At 39.0% G+C, this 17,367-nt stretch overlaps 1 long non-coding RNA gene across 1 annotated transcript; it reads right to left on the reverse strand.

Moving 5' to 3' along the window:
* Window positions 1-6,135: 6,135 nt before the first annotated feature.
* LOC109366668 lies at window positions 6,136-12,257 on the reverse strand. The gene is made up of 3 exons (XR_004159379.1): window positions 11,291-12,257; window positions 9,749-9,856; window positions 6,136-6,499 (listed from the first exon to the last, which is right to left on the reverse strand). It is a non-coding gene; the product is annotated as an uncharacterized LOC109366668 (long non-coding RNA).
* Window positions 12,258-17,367: the final 5,110 nt, after the last annotated feature.

Genomic DNA, 17,367 nt, shown 5'->3' on the forward strand with positions numbered 1-17,367 from the left:
TTTAAGAATCATAGAACCATTAAGGTTGGAAAGAACTCTAAATATACGTGAACCACAAAGAGAGATTAGTTAGACCAGTACTCACAAATCAAGAGGAGAGAATACCCCGAGTTACAAACATAACTTAAGTGTGACAGCTCTGAAAAATACTTTAAAATAATAATTTTCAGTCAGTTTCCAGAATGAAAAAATAAATCAATAGTGTCTTTTATCTTTCCTTCATAAACAGCACTTTACTTTAGAGGGAGCCCAAAATCTTGTTAGGACTCCATATACTCTAACAGACATTAATTGCCCCATCATGAAGGACTAGAGGGGACAAGGCCAAAGCTGGATTTTGGAAGGAGCTCGTAGGTCTCCCTGAAGTATAAGCCCACCTGTGTCTGCCACATCACTCTCAAAACAGAAAAAAGAACAAGTGAGTGAAATTCTGGAACACGACCTCTAAAATCATACAACCTTTCTCCAAGATGGCTGAGTTACTTGACACCCCCATCTCCAAGGCACTTTTGCCTGCAACAATAATATCCATATACTGATAACACAAGCTTCAGCTTTTGAGAACTTGTTTCTGCCCCTGAACCCACCTAGCTCTTTCACACATCTATGGCTTGCTTGCCCAGCTTTTCCAGGGTGCTCTTCTCATAACCCAGTCAAATAAAACCAGAAATGTCTTTGAAAGGTAAGCAACATACTCCTAACTAGTTTTCACCAAAAGCAAACAGGTTTGGCTTTACAGAAAACACTGCTGAACTACTCAACTATCTGTCAAAGCAGATTATTTTCATTCAGATCATTTTCCCACTGGTGAAAAAGTCAAACCAACAACCAGCAGCCTTGAACACCACAATCCCTGTAAAATCACCCAGTTTTCTGAGCTTCCCTGCTGAAACCACCACCTAGATTCTCTCTAACCTCAGCCCAGCTTACATACCCCATCCCAGCACCTTGACCTTCATCCAACCTAAGCCAATCTATAATTCTATGATCTTGCAGAAAGGCAACTACTGCACTAGGGGAAGCATTTTCCTTACTCCAAATTAGCACACAAAAAACTCTATTACCTTAACAGCTGGTATAACTACAGACCAAAAATTATCCTTGCACTTAAGGAGATATCACATGTTCTTTATCCAAACCATCTTACAACAAATCATTCCTCAACCACATGGCTTTGTAAGGTGGGAATACATAGTGAAGTTCCTAAGAACCATGATAGAACTTGATGACCCTGACCATGCTCACCTGGGCACCTCTAGCCCTGGCTGTGTCCCCAGGACAACATTCAAGCTCAGGCTGGGAACTCTTTCTAATTTCCTAAGCCACAAGTACATTTTTCCCTTGTAATGCCTCCTGCTTTTCTTGATTAACTGTTTGATTTCCCTGAGTTATTTTCCCATTCTGTATTCAGTGAGGTGCTAGTAAAGTCTGTCTATTCTGTCCTCCTTCCTACCCTGCTGTGGTGCTGTGCTTTGTTAGTGAGACATTTGTTTTGTGGCTGTCTCAGCTCCCAGCTTGCTCTTCACTATGAAGCAACCTCACTCTTACTTTTGACCATGTTCTTGTTTGTTCTGTTACCCCATTTTTGGGGGGGGTTGTGAGTCCAGGGATTGTTTATTCACATAGGAGTGAGACAGAGACAAATTAAGAAAGCTGGTAGTACAGATGAGCTTTCAGTGTTTGAATTAGTCTATTGTAGATCAATTTGGATGTGGATTGAGCTCTCTAGTAACCTCCCTTCCCAAACTTGTTGCTTCACGTGCTCTGATTATGAAGCTTGTGCAACTGGCTTCCACCCTATAGATGATGCATGGGGTTCTAGTGGGGAGGTATAGCAATTCTTAGTTGTGGCTGTTGCGGTGGTTCTCTATGCAATGTGTTTAAAGGGGACTCCGAAATGTCCCTTCCCCAGATAGCCAAGTAATGCTAGTTCTTCATGCGACTCCATAATTTGCAGGTCTGTAGCATTACCCAATGCCAGAAATCTGCCATTGCTTTCTCACATAACACAAGGCATAGTGTTTCATGGACTGGTGCTGAACTGAACTGAGAACTTTGCCTATTGAGTGCCAGATGATAAAAAGTTAGGTGCAATCTGCAAATACTGTGAGGTATCCCACTTAGCTGGCAGCAAAGCTATACAAGGCTGCAGGTCAGAACAGAAATGTGCTGTGCATGAGGGCATAGGGGAATTGGCTTATCATTTGATTGTAACACATATTTCTGGAAGATGTCAGTCAAAGAAAATACTGCAGTGTTGTTTTTCATTATTACTTTAATTGGAAAAGGTTGAGATGTAGAGCTGCCCGCTCCCACACATGAAGAACAAAGACTTAAGAAAAAGGAGGGGGGCTTAAAAAATGGGAAAAGCAGAAGAATGTAAAAATTGAGCTTACATCAATATTTTAAAGTATGGAAAAAGGTAGTAAAGCAAATACTAGTTTTCTTCATTACATTCCTGGTGGTTTATGACTGTTAAGTTTCAGTTAATTAACATACCTAAGCAACGATGTAATGTAAATACATTGTTAGTCTTTTAAGTAACATGTTGAAATTACAAACAAGAAAGTTGCTAATATTTGTGTAGCTAAGTTTATTTGATCCAAACCATGTACGTATTTATTATACCCTTGTACCTTGAGAGCAGTGAATTCTCACATATCTACTGACTAATTCTGAGTGGCATGGGAGGATTAATTTTCTGGCAGTGGCAATTTGGAACACCAAATTTGTTAGGTAATGTCAGTTCTAACATTTCTCGTACCCTTTACCCCACAATAATTAATTGCAATGCTAACTTGACCTAATAGCACAATTGCAAATGCTAGTCGGGATATTCCACAGATTTTTCTTCCAGGACTCAAATACTTGTGGTTTTCTTCAGAATGTCCTGGAACAAACATTTGTGGCATGTCTAGACCAGCACTTAGTGCTGAATTCAGTTAACTCAAGTTAATTGGTAATCAATTAACTGGAGGTAAAATAGGACCAAAACCTCTACTCTTGACATATTCAAATCCAGCAGGCAAAAAGAACTGGGGGAAAAAAAAAAGAAAAAAAAAAAGAAACTGCATGATCCTCTTATTTTCTGTTTAAGGTAGATTGAAAAACATTAGCACTTGAAAGTCAGCAGGAAAAAAATTTAGTTGTGCAGAAGCCCTGCATCTGTCTGTGAATGCTGTGTGTGTCTGAAGAGTAACTGCCTCCACTTACAGTGATCTCCAGGCTATATAACCAAAGCTTTTGTAGAACCAGTCTGCAAGCTGTGAAGGGAAACAGAGCACTAGAGATGCTCAGCAGAGATGGAACTGTGTGCAGATGCACATTGTGGTGGCTGAAGCTTCGTGCTGAGGGCAGCATGTGTCATCCTGGTCAAAAGCCTCTTCCCCTGCTATGTGGCATGAGGTGACCGCAGCATTGGTTGTTACAGAGGGGGCACCACGGGCAGTCAGGTGGCTGCTGTTGGAGCTGAATAGTTGCAAACAAAGCTCAAAGTTCTTCCTGGCAATAGCTCCCAACGCTAGTGCTGTCAGTGGTTATTCAGGCAAAACATTTCCAGAATGTGAGGTCTCTGGCCACATTCCCTTGAGGATGTTGGCTGGGCAAGTAGTGCATTTATTACAGCAACACCATTGCATTTTTAAAAAAAATACTGCATTTCTGCTCAGGCTCCAGTTGGAGGTTCCTTCACACGTCCTGTACCTTCTGTGACAGATACACAGTGATAGTTTTCTGATCTGGAAATGATTGTACTTCAGTAGTATTTTTGTTTATGCTTACAAAGCCTGCCAAGAACTTCAATCTTTATTTCATCTCTCTAAAAATGAAGCAGTCTAATCCTCTGGCTACCTGTTGATCTTGCAGAAATTGCTAATCTGAGGGCTGTGTTCACATAAACTGTAGCAGTGCAGTTTATACACAAATGTAATGTCACTGCAGACCCACTGGCAGAAGGGCTTTTTTTTTTAAGATTAAACTGGTCCTTTCAACAAAAGTGGAATAATCACACTGCTGCGAATCTCAGTAATGCTACAGCTGCTTACCAAGGACCTACTCGTGCTGCTGCAATTAATTTGTTTCAAAAACAGTCACATGCAAACATCCATTTACATAATAACTGAATCTCTAGAATTTTCCATCTGAAATACTACCCAATGTATTCTAATCACTAAAATCTGTTCTCCAGCCACTTGGAAAGGCATTAAATCAAACCAGTGTTTACAAAGAGAGACAAAGAGCCATATCCAGCATTCAGAAGAAGCTCTGTGGGTTTGCATTTGAGCTATGTGCCACAGGTACAATTTTATTCTTTGATAACCAAAATGAGTTTCAGCCTCTGAAAGAAGTGGATGGAGCTCAGCCTGTATTAGTTCTTCATTGGCAAACTTCCTCTGGGCATCAGTGAAGAGGGCTATGGTATAACACTGTGGTTTCTCATACATCACCCATCTGCCAAACCTCATGTTGTTATTTTGTTAGTACATTCAGCTTTGTTTTTCTCTCTGCATGAAGAGAGCTGGGGCTGCCTTGCTGCTCATTTCCAGACCCTCAGGATCCTTCAGCTACTTTTCAATCATCTGCAATAAGAGTTTCTAACAGCCAAGGCCATCAAAGCCTGAGGTTAAGCTCCCAGAACTATATTTAGGCACTTCAACAGGTGGCCTGAAGTATGAAAGTGCTCAGCCTGCAAGCTGCTGCTCAGCTACTTAAACACTGAAATCCACAGACCAGCTGAGAGGTCAGGTCTGAGAAATACCCAGAATGTGCTAACTGCCTGAATGTGTTCATGGGAACATGGAATAAAGTCTTTCTTTTCAGTTTGTTTGTTTTTTTTAATCCTCCTTCTGCTTTTAAATTACAGTTTTTCCTAGGTAATGTTTATTCTCTCCATTGTCATAGAAAAGCTGTTGTCTGATATCCCTGATCAGTTCTGTCTTAACTCATGCAAAGGTCAATAGAGTTCAGCAGCCAGAGTTCACGTTTAATGAAGAGACAGCAGCTAATTTCACCTTTTCTTTTAAAAATAGATGCTAAAATTCAGTGATGATTGCTTGTTAGTTAGTGTTTCATAAGCAAAAGATAAACTATACCCTATTCTCGCTTTGTGCAAAACAGTACTGCCATATGGAGATGGCTTATGGACCACTGCTCAATTTCCATACAGGTTCTGAAGTCTGAGAATCTACTTTACAAAAACCACATCTGATAAAAAAGAACACCTTGATCTTTCTATGATGGTCGCATGTGGTGTGATAGATGCTCCATTTAGCACTGACATATCTGTATGAAATGTTTCAGTGTTGATGGAATGTTATATTTTAATGACTTAAATGTTCTTTAAGAAACAGAAAAAAATCATTGTAGAATTCCTGGGTGTTTGAATGCATCTGATTTTAACTGTAAAATATTTTGCTCATGAATGTTACTTGTAAAATTGCTTTTTGATACATAATACAGCTGTTGAAAATTTAGTGATCTTTTGGAATGTGTCAATTTAAGTCATTATATCTCGCAGACAGTTTGTAACTCCTAGACAAAAGCTAAATACTGCTTTATCCAAAGTTCTTAGATGTGGCCATTGCTTGGATCAGAAACTCCCTTGTTTGGTCTAGAGGCAGACTTGAATGTGGACTGATCCAGTGCACAATCACGCTGCCCAGATTCTGAAATTTCATGAACATCTGACTTCGCCTGTAGTGAATAATTAAATAAATGAGCCTAATGTTCCCCGCCTGTGTTGATTTTGGCTCATTAATTGTGTGTGAGATCCCATGACCTGTACTTCATGCTCCACATTCACTGCACAGAGCAACCCCCTCCCCAACACCATGTTGCTGCTCCCCAGGACTGGGCAGCTTTGTTCTCTGCCACTGAGCAAACATGGCAGTTCTACTGTCAGTAATTTAACAACCCTCAGCAAGCAGGCTCAGGATTAGACCTTCTGTTTATAAGACTAGGTTTAAAGCAAGTTTTTCTTCTCAGCTTAATCCAGATTAATAAGAGATTGGAATTTTGTGTCATTCTTTATTAACTATAAAGCCCATTAGGATATATTGCTTGCTGTGTGATTTCACAGATGCTATAACAATACTCTGATCATCAACCTGGATATAAGGATTTTATATTTAAGTGCAGTGGATTCTTAAACTTTTAGTATGATATATCTGTTTTATTTTAAAATTCAGTTGGCAGTTTGACTCCATTTTAAGAATTATCAGTTGCATTTAACCCACAGTGCAAGCATAGGAATTTATTGGTCATAAATCATAATTACTTGTATCAGAATAAAAATTTATATCCATTCATTGATATTACTGCTGTTGCTGCTGCATTGCTCTAAGGTGAACATTAAAGCTGTTCTTTTGCTTGAACTTTGTAATAGGGTAACCCTTACCAGAATTTCACTAATGATAGTTTTTTTTTTTTTTCTTTTGGTGTTGAATTCCGGTGTCATGAAATCTGATTGTAAATTTCTGTTGGGCACGAGGCTGAGATTGTGCTGTAAAAAACAAAAGCAAATCTGTTACCTTTTTAACACCATAGAGTCATATTCAAGCTTTTTATTTTCCAGTCATGCCTGAGTTTCAAAGGAATATGACCACATCAAGGAACGTACTCCAAAGTAGATTTGACTAAAACCCAAAAGATGGACTAATCGGAATAACACAGAACGGAACAGTGGATAATGTTGCAGGTATGAATGGCAGTCTCACCACTGAGAAGATGATAAGCTGTATATCATTAGGGGTTTATCTGTTGTACCGCCTGCCATGATTTTTGTGGGACTGGTCCTTCACAGATTAACTGTTGCTGTGGTGTTTGTTACATAGTCAGTTCACATTATGATGAAGACAGAAAGAAGGGAAAGATGCCTGTGATATCTCAAGGAAATTTTCAAAGAAGATGCTTTAAAAGAAGATGCCCTGATTCAGTCTAGTTCAAAGAGCTAAGAAGGACGGTCAGTGATTCTGCTCTCTGAACTGACGAATACCAACATTTTCTTATCAGCCATCTGACCTACTCAGTTCTGCTTTCCTCTCTGGCAACACACTAATTCATATTAAACCTGTATATGGTGCAAAATGTCACATTCCATTATCTGGGTAAGTCCTGGGATAGGCAGAGTGCAGCAGCATACGGTGCTGGAGGAGTAGGGATGCAAGGGCAGCCCTCACTACTAACGCAGAGCTGAGAACAAGCAGCTTTGTGCTGACTAGTGGGCTGAGTCTATCTGCTAAACTCATAAGTTCCGCTGGGAACCAGAAATTTTCCCCTCTTGCTCTAGATCCCAGCTGAGCTTCAGTGCTCTGTGTTTTTCTCTAACAGGAAAGCTATCGGCTCTCTTCCTCTGCCATCTGTGCACCATCCATATTCTTACATGTGACTTACTGTAGCTGCAGCCTCATTAATTTTCAATACTTGCAGCCTAACACAACTTAACTTGGGGGCTTGAAAGGAGAGGTAGGGCAAGGTCAAGTTCTGAATCTTGATTAAATGGTTTAGTAGGAGCTGCCCAATCTGTTTGAATGTAGAAGCCTTGAGCAAAAATTCCCTTTGCTACTTCTTATCTCAGGAGATATCTACTGGTTATTTACCCTGTTCCAACAGCCTTCAGCAGTTAAGGGGAAAAACCAAACCTGAAAGCTTTCCTACAGATAACACTGAGAAGTACCTTTGTACAGTGAAACAATAGCTAGCAGAGGGCAGTATTCTGATGGAAATGAGATCATTCATTCAGGGGATGCTCACAATATTAATGGCATGTAACTTCACAAGATTTTTTATAATGTTTCAATTTCAGTGTTTCATGATGAGGATAAAACGTCCTCTATCTTCCTAAATTAGAAAGGAGGAAACTGTGTCACACTGCAGTACAGATTTTGATGCTTTCTGACTTAGCAGTTCTAGTGATAAGTTTATACTGGTATCCAGAAGTTTAGTATTACCCAAGCTAAAGAAACAGCTCTTTCAGGAAGATTCTTTGGCCTTACTAAAAATTCTGCAACTGTATTACTCTCCAACATGAAATCTTCCATCCACATGAAATGCTCAGGTGGGTTTGATTTTGCTATTGCTTCTGCTTATTAGGAGATGAGTTTTGGTAGCATTGATCCTACAGGCATTGCACTTGCATTTATTTCAGGGCCCATGTACCTCACTGAGATAAAAAAACTTTTCCATTAAAAAAGAAGTGGCTCCAAGTTCAGACCCAGAGTTTATAAAAAGCTTAGTAGAACCTCTGAGAAAGAAGATGTTTGACCTCATCTGCCCTAGGGAAGAACTGCAGTGAGTTCTTGGAGAAGAGCCTGTTTGCTGAGACCAGATGGCACTACAGACCCATCTGAGAAAACTGTTGGAGACCCTCTTTCTCTTGCACAGTGCAAGGAGAAAGACAAGCAACCTCTCTGCAGTGTTCCTGCACATTTCTATTTACCATTTAGTGGAAGTCCAAATAACTAAGCTGAAAGGTAAAACCAAAAGGCAAACTCCTTAGTGGCTGGTGTCAAGTGGCACAGGTCCAGGGATGGAGCCTGCAAGCTCCAACTAGCAGAACAGGTTTCTGGAGTACCTGGGGATGCCTTTCTGTTTCTTCAAGGAAAGAGGAATTTTCTGAGCTGAAAGCAAGAAATGTAAGCTACAGCCTCAGCAGATTTTAAATCAGCAGAACAGAAAAAGCTCACTGGTCCAAAGGCAACAAGATTCTTGTCCCATTTAGCTCTCAAGCAGTAGGTGTTAACCAAGAATACTAATAAGAAAGTTTTTGCAAGTCATCAAAAGCCTATATTCAAAATGGCAACCTGAATCTCAAGAGAGATGTTTCATTACTCCCATAAGCATGGGATATGAATGAGCTCTCCATTTGCCTATGCATACAATATTTATGATAAGATTCACATGCACATCAACTTACACAAGTGATGTGAGTTAAGACTTGTGTTTCTGACAAATTATCCGGGAACCTTAAAAATATGCTTTGTGTATGTGATACATTGGAAAAGTCATCAAGTATCTGGTACACTTTCTTATTAGGTTCTATTTTAGCTTGCCAATTCTGGGAAAACATTATTTTACTGTGAGGAATTAGATGAGAATCCATCTCTGTGTACATTAGGAGCCTGAAAGGCAAGAAATTCATAAATAAAAATAATTGGATGAATAAATATTGGGATGAAAACTAATATAGAAAACATTACAGTAGCTTTATGAAGAAAGTTAATTTTACTCCTACAATTTTCTATCCAATTCTCATTCCACTATCAAAAATGTAACTCAAAAAGCATATTCAGAAATGGATAAAAATACAGAGGACTATAAAACTTCCATATGAAGAGATGAAGAATATGTTAGACATTGTTAGACATGTTCATATCACAGAGGAAGAGAATAGAAATGATGACAGAGCTACTTAGAACAATGAATGCTGTGAAAAGGAATGTTGAGTATTAATATCTACATAGCAGCCTTGTAATACAGGTTCCCAAGAAAACTGAAAATAGAAATTCCAAATGAAAGGAAACACTTTAAAATTATATTTACTCTGTTGAATCCATTGCTATGAGATGGTCATGAGGTCAGGTATGTGTCAGCATTCAAGAAAGGAGTGAGCATTAACAATGAGAAGAATATCTGAGCTCAGACATGTATATTAAAGAAGAAAATGTACAACTAAAGAAGTATGACTGAAGAAGTATGAGTATAAAAAGTATCTGCTAAATAACAATTACCATAAAAATTTTGCACAAATTACCTTGCAATTTCTTATGATGAAGTCTCTTGATCTTCACTCTGGGACAGCTAATGTGGGTTGCTAACCAATATTCTTCTGATTTAACTGTCCTCCCATATTGTTTATAACCTTTGCAAAATTAGTAACAAGAAATTTTGCATCGAGGATGTTTATATCAGCATAAGACTTTTTATGTCAAGATAAATAATACTGGATTATCTAAAGTCAATTTACATGTTTATATAAACTGACATGAACACTCCTCCCATTTCCTCAAACTACAAATATTTATTCTTGGTCAAAGCTTGAAATACACTTGTTGGATGTATACACCCTGACTGGGGAAAATACATTAAGTAATATGTTAATTACTTGCTAACTGACATAAAGTGGAAAAGCCTGACCACAAAGACAAGTTTTAAATCCCATAGAAGCTCATTTGGTCAACATAATGACTGATAAAACATCAGGCAGACTTCCAAGCCTTCATCCTCTTTTCCCATAGACTTTTATCTCAAAGCATGCTTGCTTAAGCCTTCATATTTTTTTTTGATCCATTTGTGCTGAGAAAGTGGATACCTACTATAAAATAGGAAGGTATTTTTTTTCCTCTTCCAAGGTTTATTTCACGGAAGTCACCAAAACAAAACTCAGCACCATATTACTTACGAGATATAAAGAGATGTGATAGCAAGTACTTATTCAGTAGACTAGTGTTGATGGGATACAAGTTAGAGTGAATTTCAGACACTTGGATTTCAAAACAAAGCCTACTGTGTCCTCCAGGGAAAAGCTATTCTTGTTTATATTATAAAATAAAAATTAATTAGGTATTAACAGTCTTTCAGAAGTTCAGTTATATTCACATACTGCAAATGGCTGTCACATTCATTGCTGTTGGCTGTTGAACATCCTTCTTGCTTGTGCCCAGTGTGATGAGAAATACATAAATAAAACTTGGGGAAAGAAAAAAACAATAGCTACAGAATTTCTGTAAGCATGTTATTTTATTCCCACTTTTCTGTTATTAAAGGACTAACAAGAAACTTTCTGTGCATGTGTGTGAAACACAAGCTTTCTTAGCTTAGAACAAAATTCTTTTGAAGAAAGTTAAAGGAAAGTGGCATAGATATCATACACCAATAGGTCAGTCATCTACAGAGCTTCCCACTTTCCAAGAAAGACTGATTAACTGAATTTTATGGCAATGATATCTTGCCAGTACAAGATCTTATCTTTAAGTCAATATGAATTTATATAATAATTCAAAAGTGAAAGAATAAGAAGCTTCTTCAAACCATTCTCACAGCTTTTATGTTTTTGGTTGGTTTGTGTTGTTTTGTTTGTTTTTGTCCTATCTTTCATTTTCATACTTTAAACTCTTTTAAAATGGATGAGTGGGATAATCTCTGTCCTACTGAAATGTAACTTAACTTTCATTGCTGTGCCAAAAAGTCATTTCTAATAGCGCTTTCAGCTGATAGTGCTGTGCAATGAGGAAATAAGGTTGTAGAGGTTTTTTTGTTTTGTATTTGTTTTGGGTACATACAGAATTTACCTTACCAAGATAGACAGCTGGTCCATCATTCTCCTCTTTCTTCTAGAAGTAGGCTCTGTACCATACCCTCTCCAAGTTCCGCAAACTCCTGTAACCACTCTGCTGTTACACTTTAGCAGGTAGTGTGCATCAGAGAAAGATAAGAAAAAAGAAGAAAGGCTTGCTCTGTCCACAGCTTTCCCTAAATTGAACTTCTCAAAATGGAACAAACACCTTCTCAACTTCGAAGACAAACTGTATTACAGTATAAGATAGTATATTTTCAATAAGCTCAAAGTGAAGAAGTGTTTATAGCCAGTTCTTCCAGCTATGTTCTTCCATTGTGGAACCAGCCCTTATTCTTGGTTCTATGTGCAGCCAATTCAGTGACTGTCTGAGATGCAGTAATCTCCACAGATTCTACTCTGCTCTCCAGTATGTTTTCTTCGCAGAACTTTAGCATCTTAATTCAGTAATCCTATCTAAGCATAATCTACAGGACTTGATGTCCTCCTGTGACCCTCACCATACTCTTCAAGCTATGCAACCTTATCTTCAACAGCCACTTTCAGGAAAGTAAGTCTTCTTAGTCTTTTGAGGAAGGATAATTGAAGAGGGACAGGAAACCTATAAAGAACATTTCATAGCAATGAAAGAGAAGGACTTGAGCTGTAATTTAAGTAGATTGTCTGATTTTAATGGCCAGAACAATCATAATTCAAAGATTCCATGTGGTTCTGGCCCTGTTGCATCGCAAATAGGGAAAGATCCTGCAAACCCAAATAGGTCTTTGGGCTTCCATGCTTGTCACCATTGTGTCTCATCTATGTCATCTTAGTGTTACAGTGGATGTTTCAGCTGGAAAGATTATCATGGTGAAAATTAGAAAAGAAACAAATATGGAAAGAACACTCACCTGTATCCAAAGATCTAGGTTTGCAGGAAAGACTCCACAGAGAAAGGATCTCCAGAAAGAGATCCTGCCCCAGTGGCAGTCAGCCCTTAAATGGGGTCTAGGAGAGGTGCAGCCAGGCTCCACCCCTCCCAGTCACACAGGTGAATTGCCTTCACCTGTGCTCCCATAGCTGATTCAGTCCTTGCCTCAGGTGATCAATCAGTGGTTCAGGCTGTGATTCAACAGTTCCCATACACTTAGTCACTTCTGCGGCCTCACTGATATCCACGGGCTTGAGAGTTTGAGCAGTTACAATTAACTGGAACTTCCTGAAGCATAATTGGTCCTTGATTTGAGATTAATGAATAAGCAGAAAAGGGCTGTTTCTGTAAGCTCACCTCCCCACTCGCTGAGGAATTAAAAGGTGAATTAATCCAGTGTTCTGAAAAATCAGGCAAGAGGACCTCATAATTAAGTCCTGTAAATGACTCCACAGTAAACTGAGTGTAATGTTAAGATCAGTTACGATGACTTTTTCAGGGTCTCACTGCCTGTTTCCTTCTTTTCTGCACAGCCTGATGTTATTTGCAGAATATCCATCCAATCTAAGCTGAGGTCGCTGGCAGATGCACTTTTGACATGAAGTGTTCTTAGAGGTTTCAAGCTCCAGTCATGAGCAGCCTGGGCTTGGACAGACAGCAGTGGTGGTTATTTTTGACTTAGTCTCTATTTCGTCTGGTAACACTCCATCCATAAAATGAGGGTGAAATTACTTCCTCCCTGCTGTGAAAACATATTGATAAATAGTTGTGAAGCATTCATCTGTTATACTGGAGGGAAGTGCTAGAAGAAATTAGCTCTGTCATCAGAGCAGGGTTTAAATGCCATGCAATGGATAAGACAGGGAAAGGCCTTGAGTATGAAATAGTGAAGGTTAGGTAAAATGTCTGTGCACACAAATTAATACTCCTTGCCTGTGGGCTAGAGGAGGAAAGAGCCCTGTGAGACTGCTGTATTAAATGGCACTGTGCTTGTAATGAGTCCATCGCATAAACCTCACAATTCCACCCTGTATCGGTGGCAATATCTTCCAAACTTGGCTACCTAAGGGGAAAGACTTGCACAGAAGATGAGAAATTCTGTGGAAACACTGTCAGAAGATCCAGCAGGTTATTTCCCAGGGCAGTATGATCTGCATTAAAATACAGTGTTTTTCCCTGATTTGTGGCAGGATTTTCAAACACCTATGATCTAGTGATTTTGGAATTACATGTCTTGAACTCACCTTTACCAGCAATGTATAATATTAGCCACTATTAGCAGTATGGATATTACATAATTTATCAGCCATCCACCAAATGAAAATAATTTTCAGTAGCAACCAGCTGAATTTGCGTGTGTGATACAGCAGTTAAACCAGTACTGACAATCATCTGGTCCATTCCGAGTCCTTACCACCAAAACAAAAAGCTTTCTGTGAGGGTAGGCTTCATTATTCCCTGTGGAATTTGTTTTCTGTGAAACAGTTCTATGGTACCCAATTCATTTTTCACTGCAACCACTAGAAGAACACCTCCTGTGAAAAAAGAAAAGTTTATATTAGAACTGTATCCCTGTGCTACCCCTCCTCGGTTTTCCCATCTGCCATCTGCAGGCAAAATTTAATGATAACAAAGTGCTTTGAGATCTTTGGATGAAGGATGCTGAAATCCACAGTATTATTCTTGGTCTCAGGACAGACTGGATTTCACTCACACTCCATATTTTGAAAAGTGTGCTGTATTATTTGCCTGTCCGTGTTAACAATGACAATAAATCAGTATCCACACTTCACTGAGAGAACTAAGTTTTATTTACAGATTATAGTGTGGATAAGGAAGAAATACTGTTCCCATCACTACAGTAAGGGATCTGTCAACACTTTCATTACCATGCTTTAATTCCAGTGGTTTACAAGCCCACTTTGATTACCGTCAGCAAATAGACTGCTATTTTTCAATTTTATTAATGTTAAGAGAATAAATCATGGAAGCTAAAATTGCTTTTGTTCTCCCATAACTAAAATTGGCTTGAATTTGAAAAATGAAAATCGGAGAGCGGTTCCACTTGTCCAACAGAAAGAGATAGGGAAGTTAAAGAGAGGGCTGTTTCATATGCTCGCACTGTAATGTCAAGATCATGTGTCCTAGATCTGTATCAAGACAATGGTGTACCAGAAAAACTAATATTCTTGTGAAGCTGCTCCAATTGCTCAGATACCTAGTGTATTTTTTAAAAAAAACTGCTTAAATACATATTTACATTGTCTCTGGGTGGTCCTTGAGTTAAAGAATATGCTTTTGATAACTTTCCATCAAATATATATTTTTTATTTTTTAATAAAAAAGAGGAAATTAAAGACAAAAATCTGTGTTATTTTAACATTTAGGTTTCAACAGTAAAGAAATTCACATTTATGCTCGACATGCTTGTTGAACAATGTAGTTTTAAGAAATGTCAATAATAGGATGAGTTAAGAAGAATAAAACAGCCCTAACTGAAAACTTGTAAGTGATGCTTCACTCCTAAAAAATGTGCTTGTGTGAAGGATTTCCTCCCGAGGCTTTTGTTGTAAGAACTTGGGAGCTTAAATCTGTGAACTGTATTTGATCACGCACAGGTTTTGTTTTTCAGTAAGTGCTTGTGAGATGGACTGAGGGACCCCAAGGCCAGAGACCCCAAGGCCTTGCCTTTGGTGCTTGCCTCTTCCACGATGCCTTTGAAGGTGTACAAGATGCAGCCTGGAATTTGCTGAGACCTCTCTGAAGCTGCTGAATTTCCAGACTGGTTTTGCTCAGCGTGACCAAGAAAAACCATCTTGCCCTCTGAGAAGGCCTTATCTTCTCTGAAGAGAGATGGGGTGAGACAACCACATACACTGTTCTTGTCATGTCCCTAATTGTCTTCCCAGATGCAGTGTCTGTCTTGCTTCATGCTGTGTGCCTTTGACAGACAATATCTAGCTGTTTGGTTGCATTTTACTACGTGCTAAGTTCCTTTAAAAGCCACCTATGCTCATTCAAAAGGCTGCAGTTGGACAACAGAATTTAAACAGTGCATATCTCTTGCTATAAGCACATACACACACTGACCTTGTAAGGTTACTCTTGTTTGACCAGCAGATCTGCATTTCCTCTGTACTAATTCAAATTCTAATAAAGTTCAACTTCTGATACTCAAAGATAACTAGAGTTTTATTCAAAGATATCTAGCGTTTTGGGGATGTTTACAATAAGGAAAATGTACAGGTAGACACACCTCAAATGGCTCCTTCCATTTTTGCAATCTCTGCTTTCTTTACAGAAATCTGCCCATAGGAAGAACCCTATGTCATATCTGAACACCTGTCATGTCCTATTTGGAAACTGAATTCATCATCATGATATACAATGTCTAATTCTTCTCAACGGGATTTACGTTTTGTGGCTAGCTGTTCTGCTGTCGAGCCATCTGACCTCCATTGGCTACAAGGATTGTACTCATATTTATTTTTTCTTTTTCTGGTATTGGAGGAAAGAGACCTGATGCTGTCACATGGATGCTGTACAAAATCTTGGCTTCTGTGATTTATTTAAAAGTGCCCTCTGAGTGCAAATACCTCTCTAATGAGATAATATAGTAAAAGTCAGGATTAATCCAATGAATGACAATCTTACACTGCCTAATACTGATCATAGATTAGCAGCAGATGTATATTTGTTTTATGATAATGGAAATTTAATTTAAATGGCACATAATTTAATTATGACTAACAAACAACAAAAAAGGTATCCTATCTAATCTTGACTTTACAGAAGTCAAGAAGACTTGTGACAGAAATATATAGCATAAATAAGCAGGCATACAGACAGTAATACTGTTTTTTCTAGGACATAAATACACAGTACACAAGAAATTATTTTCTTAAAATTTGTATTTTAAATCATTTGGATACAAATAAAATAAAGGATTCCTCAATATTCAAAATAAAGACTTCCCAACACATAACTTCTGGTGGTTCATGAGGATCACAACAGAGATGAGAAATGGGGTGAGAGAACCCATATGCCCTTTTCTTGTCCGAGCTGAGGGAGAAAGAAAAAAAAGTGGATAACACATTGGCTGTGAAAGACCTGAAACAGCAAAATAGTTTCTGAGTTTAAAAATCCTTGCTGATTTCAGTAATCTTTGTGCTAGATGTTCTTTCCTGAAAATATGTGTAATTCTAGGCAAAACCGTGACAAGTAATTCCCGCGAATATCAAGGCCAGTGGGACAGATAGTTTGTGGACAGAAATCCCCTTTTGTCCCAGAGCTGGCAAATATTCCCAACTCAGTAATCAATTTGGGCAGGAAATAGTTGCTTCATCAAATTGCTATGACCTAGAAGTCATGCTTTCTTGCTTAAGACCGTTCATTCTGCAAAAAATTCCCCCATTTCTCATAGCGTTGGCACTCCTGTCCTGCTGCCCTCTCACAAAGGGTAACAAGGCAGAGAGTGGGGAGTAACACTCATAAAACTCGGTGCACCCAGAGTGCTGACAGAGATGGGTCCATGCTCAGTATGTGGAAATGCAGCCAGTCCACAGTCCAAGCAGGGCTATGGATTTGGCCATAATACAGGTTCAAGAAGATGGCAGTTCTGAGTACAGAGTTTCTGTCTGCTGCATCTGGACTGGAAGAAAGAAATAGGCCAGAATTAAGGGAAGTCAGATACCATGCAAGACTGAGGCTCCCCAGGGAAAGTGATGAAATCACTGTCACCAAATGTGTTCCAAGAAATGTCTGGATGTGGCACTAAGGAACGTGGTCAGTAGGCATGGTGGGACATTTGGACTAGATGATCTTAGAGGTCTTTTCCAATCTTCATGATTCTATGAATTGCTCTTCATGGGTGTGGGGGATACAGCCTGGGCTGTGTGTTGGCTGATAAGCCAAATAAGCTTCAGATATATACAACCCCAATACCCAGAAGGAATTCTGTAAGAATAAAGAGACATCCACCCAGCACGGCTGGTCTGACCCCATGTTTCAGGCTAGTTCCCATCCCTCAGTTTTTAAGCAGGCCTTATTTAACTTCAGTTATCTCCCTCTAGAACCATAGTAACACCACACGAGGGATTTAGGCTACCCAGTGGTGCAGTGCTGAGACCCACACCAACCACGGGGGCCGACGCTGTCCCTCACGGCG

The sequence above is a fragment of the Meleagris gallopavo genome, chromosome 3 (assembly GCF_000146605.3).
Source record: "Meleagris gallopavo isolate NT-WF06-2002-E0010 breed Aviagen turkey brand Nicholas breeding stock chromosome 3, Turkey_5.1, whole genome shotgun sequence".
NCBI classification, from domain to species: domain Eukaryota; kingdom Metazoa; phylum Chordata; class Aves; order Galliformes; family Phasianidae; genus Meleagris; species Meleagris gallopavo.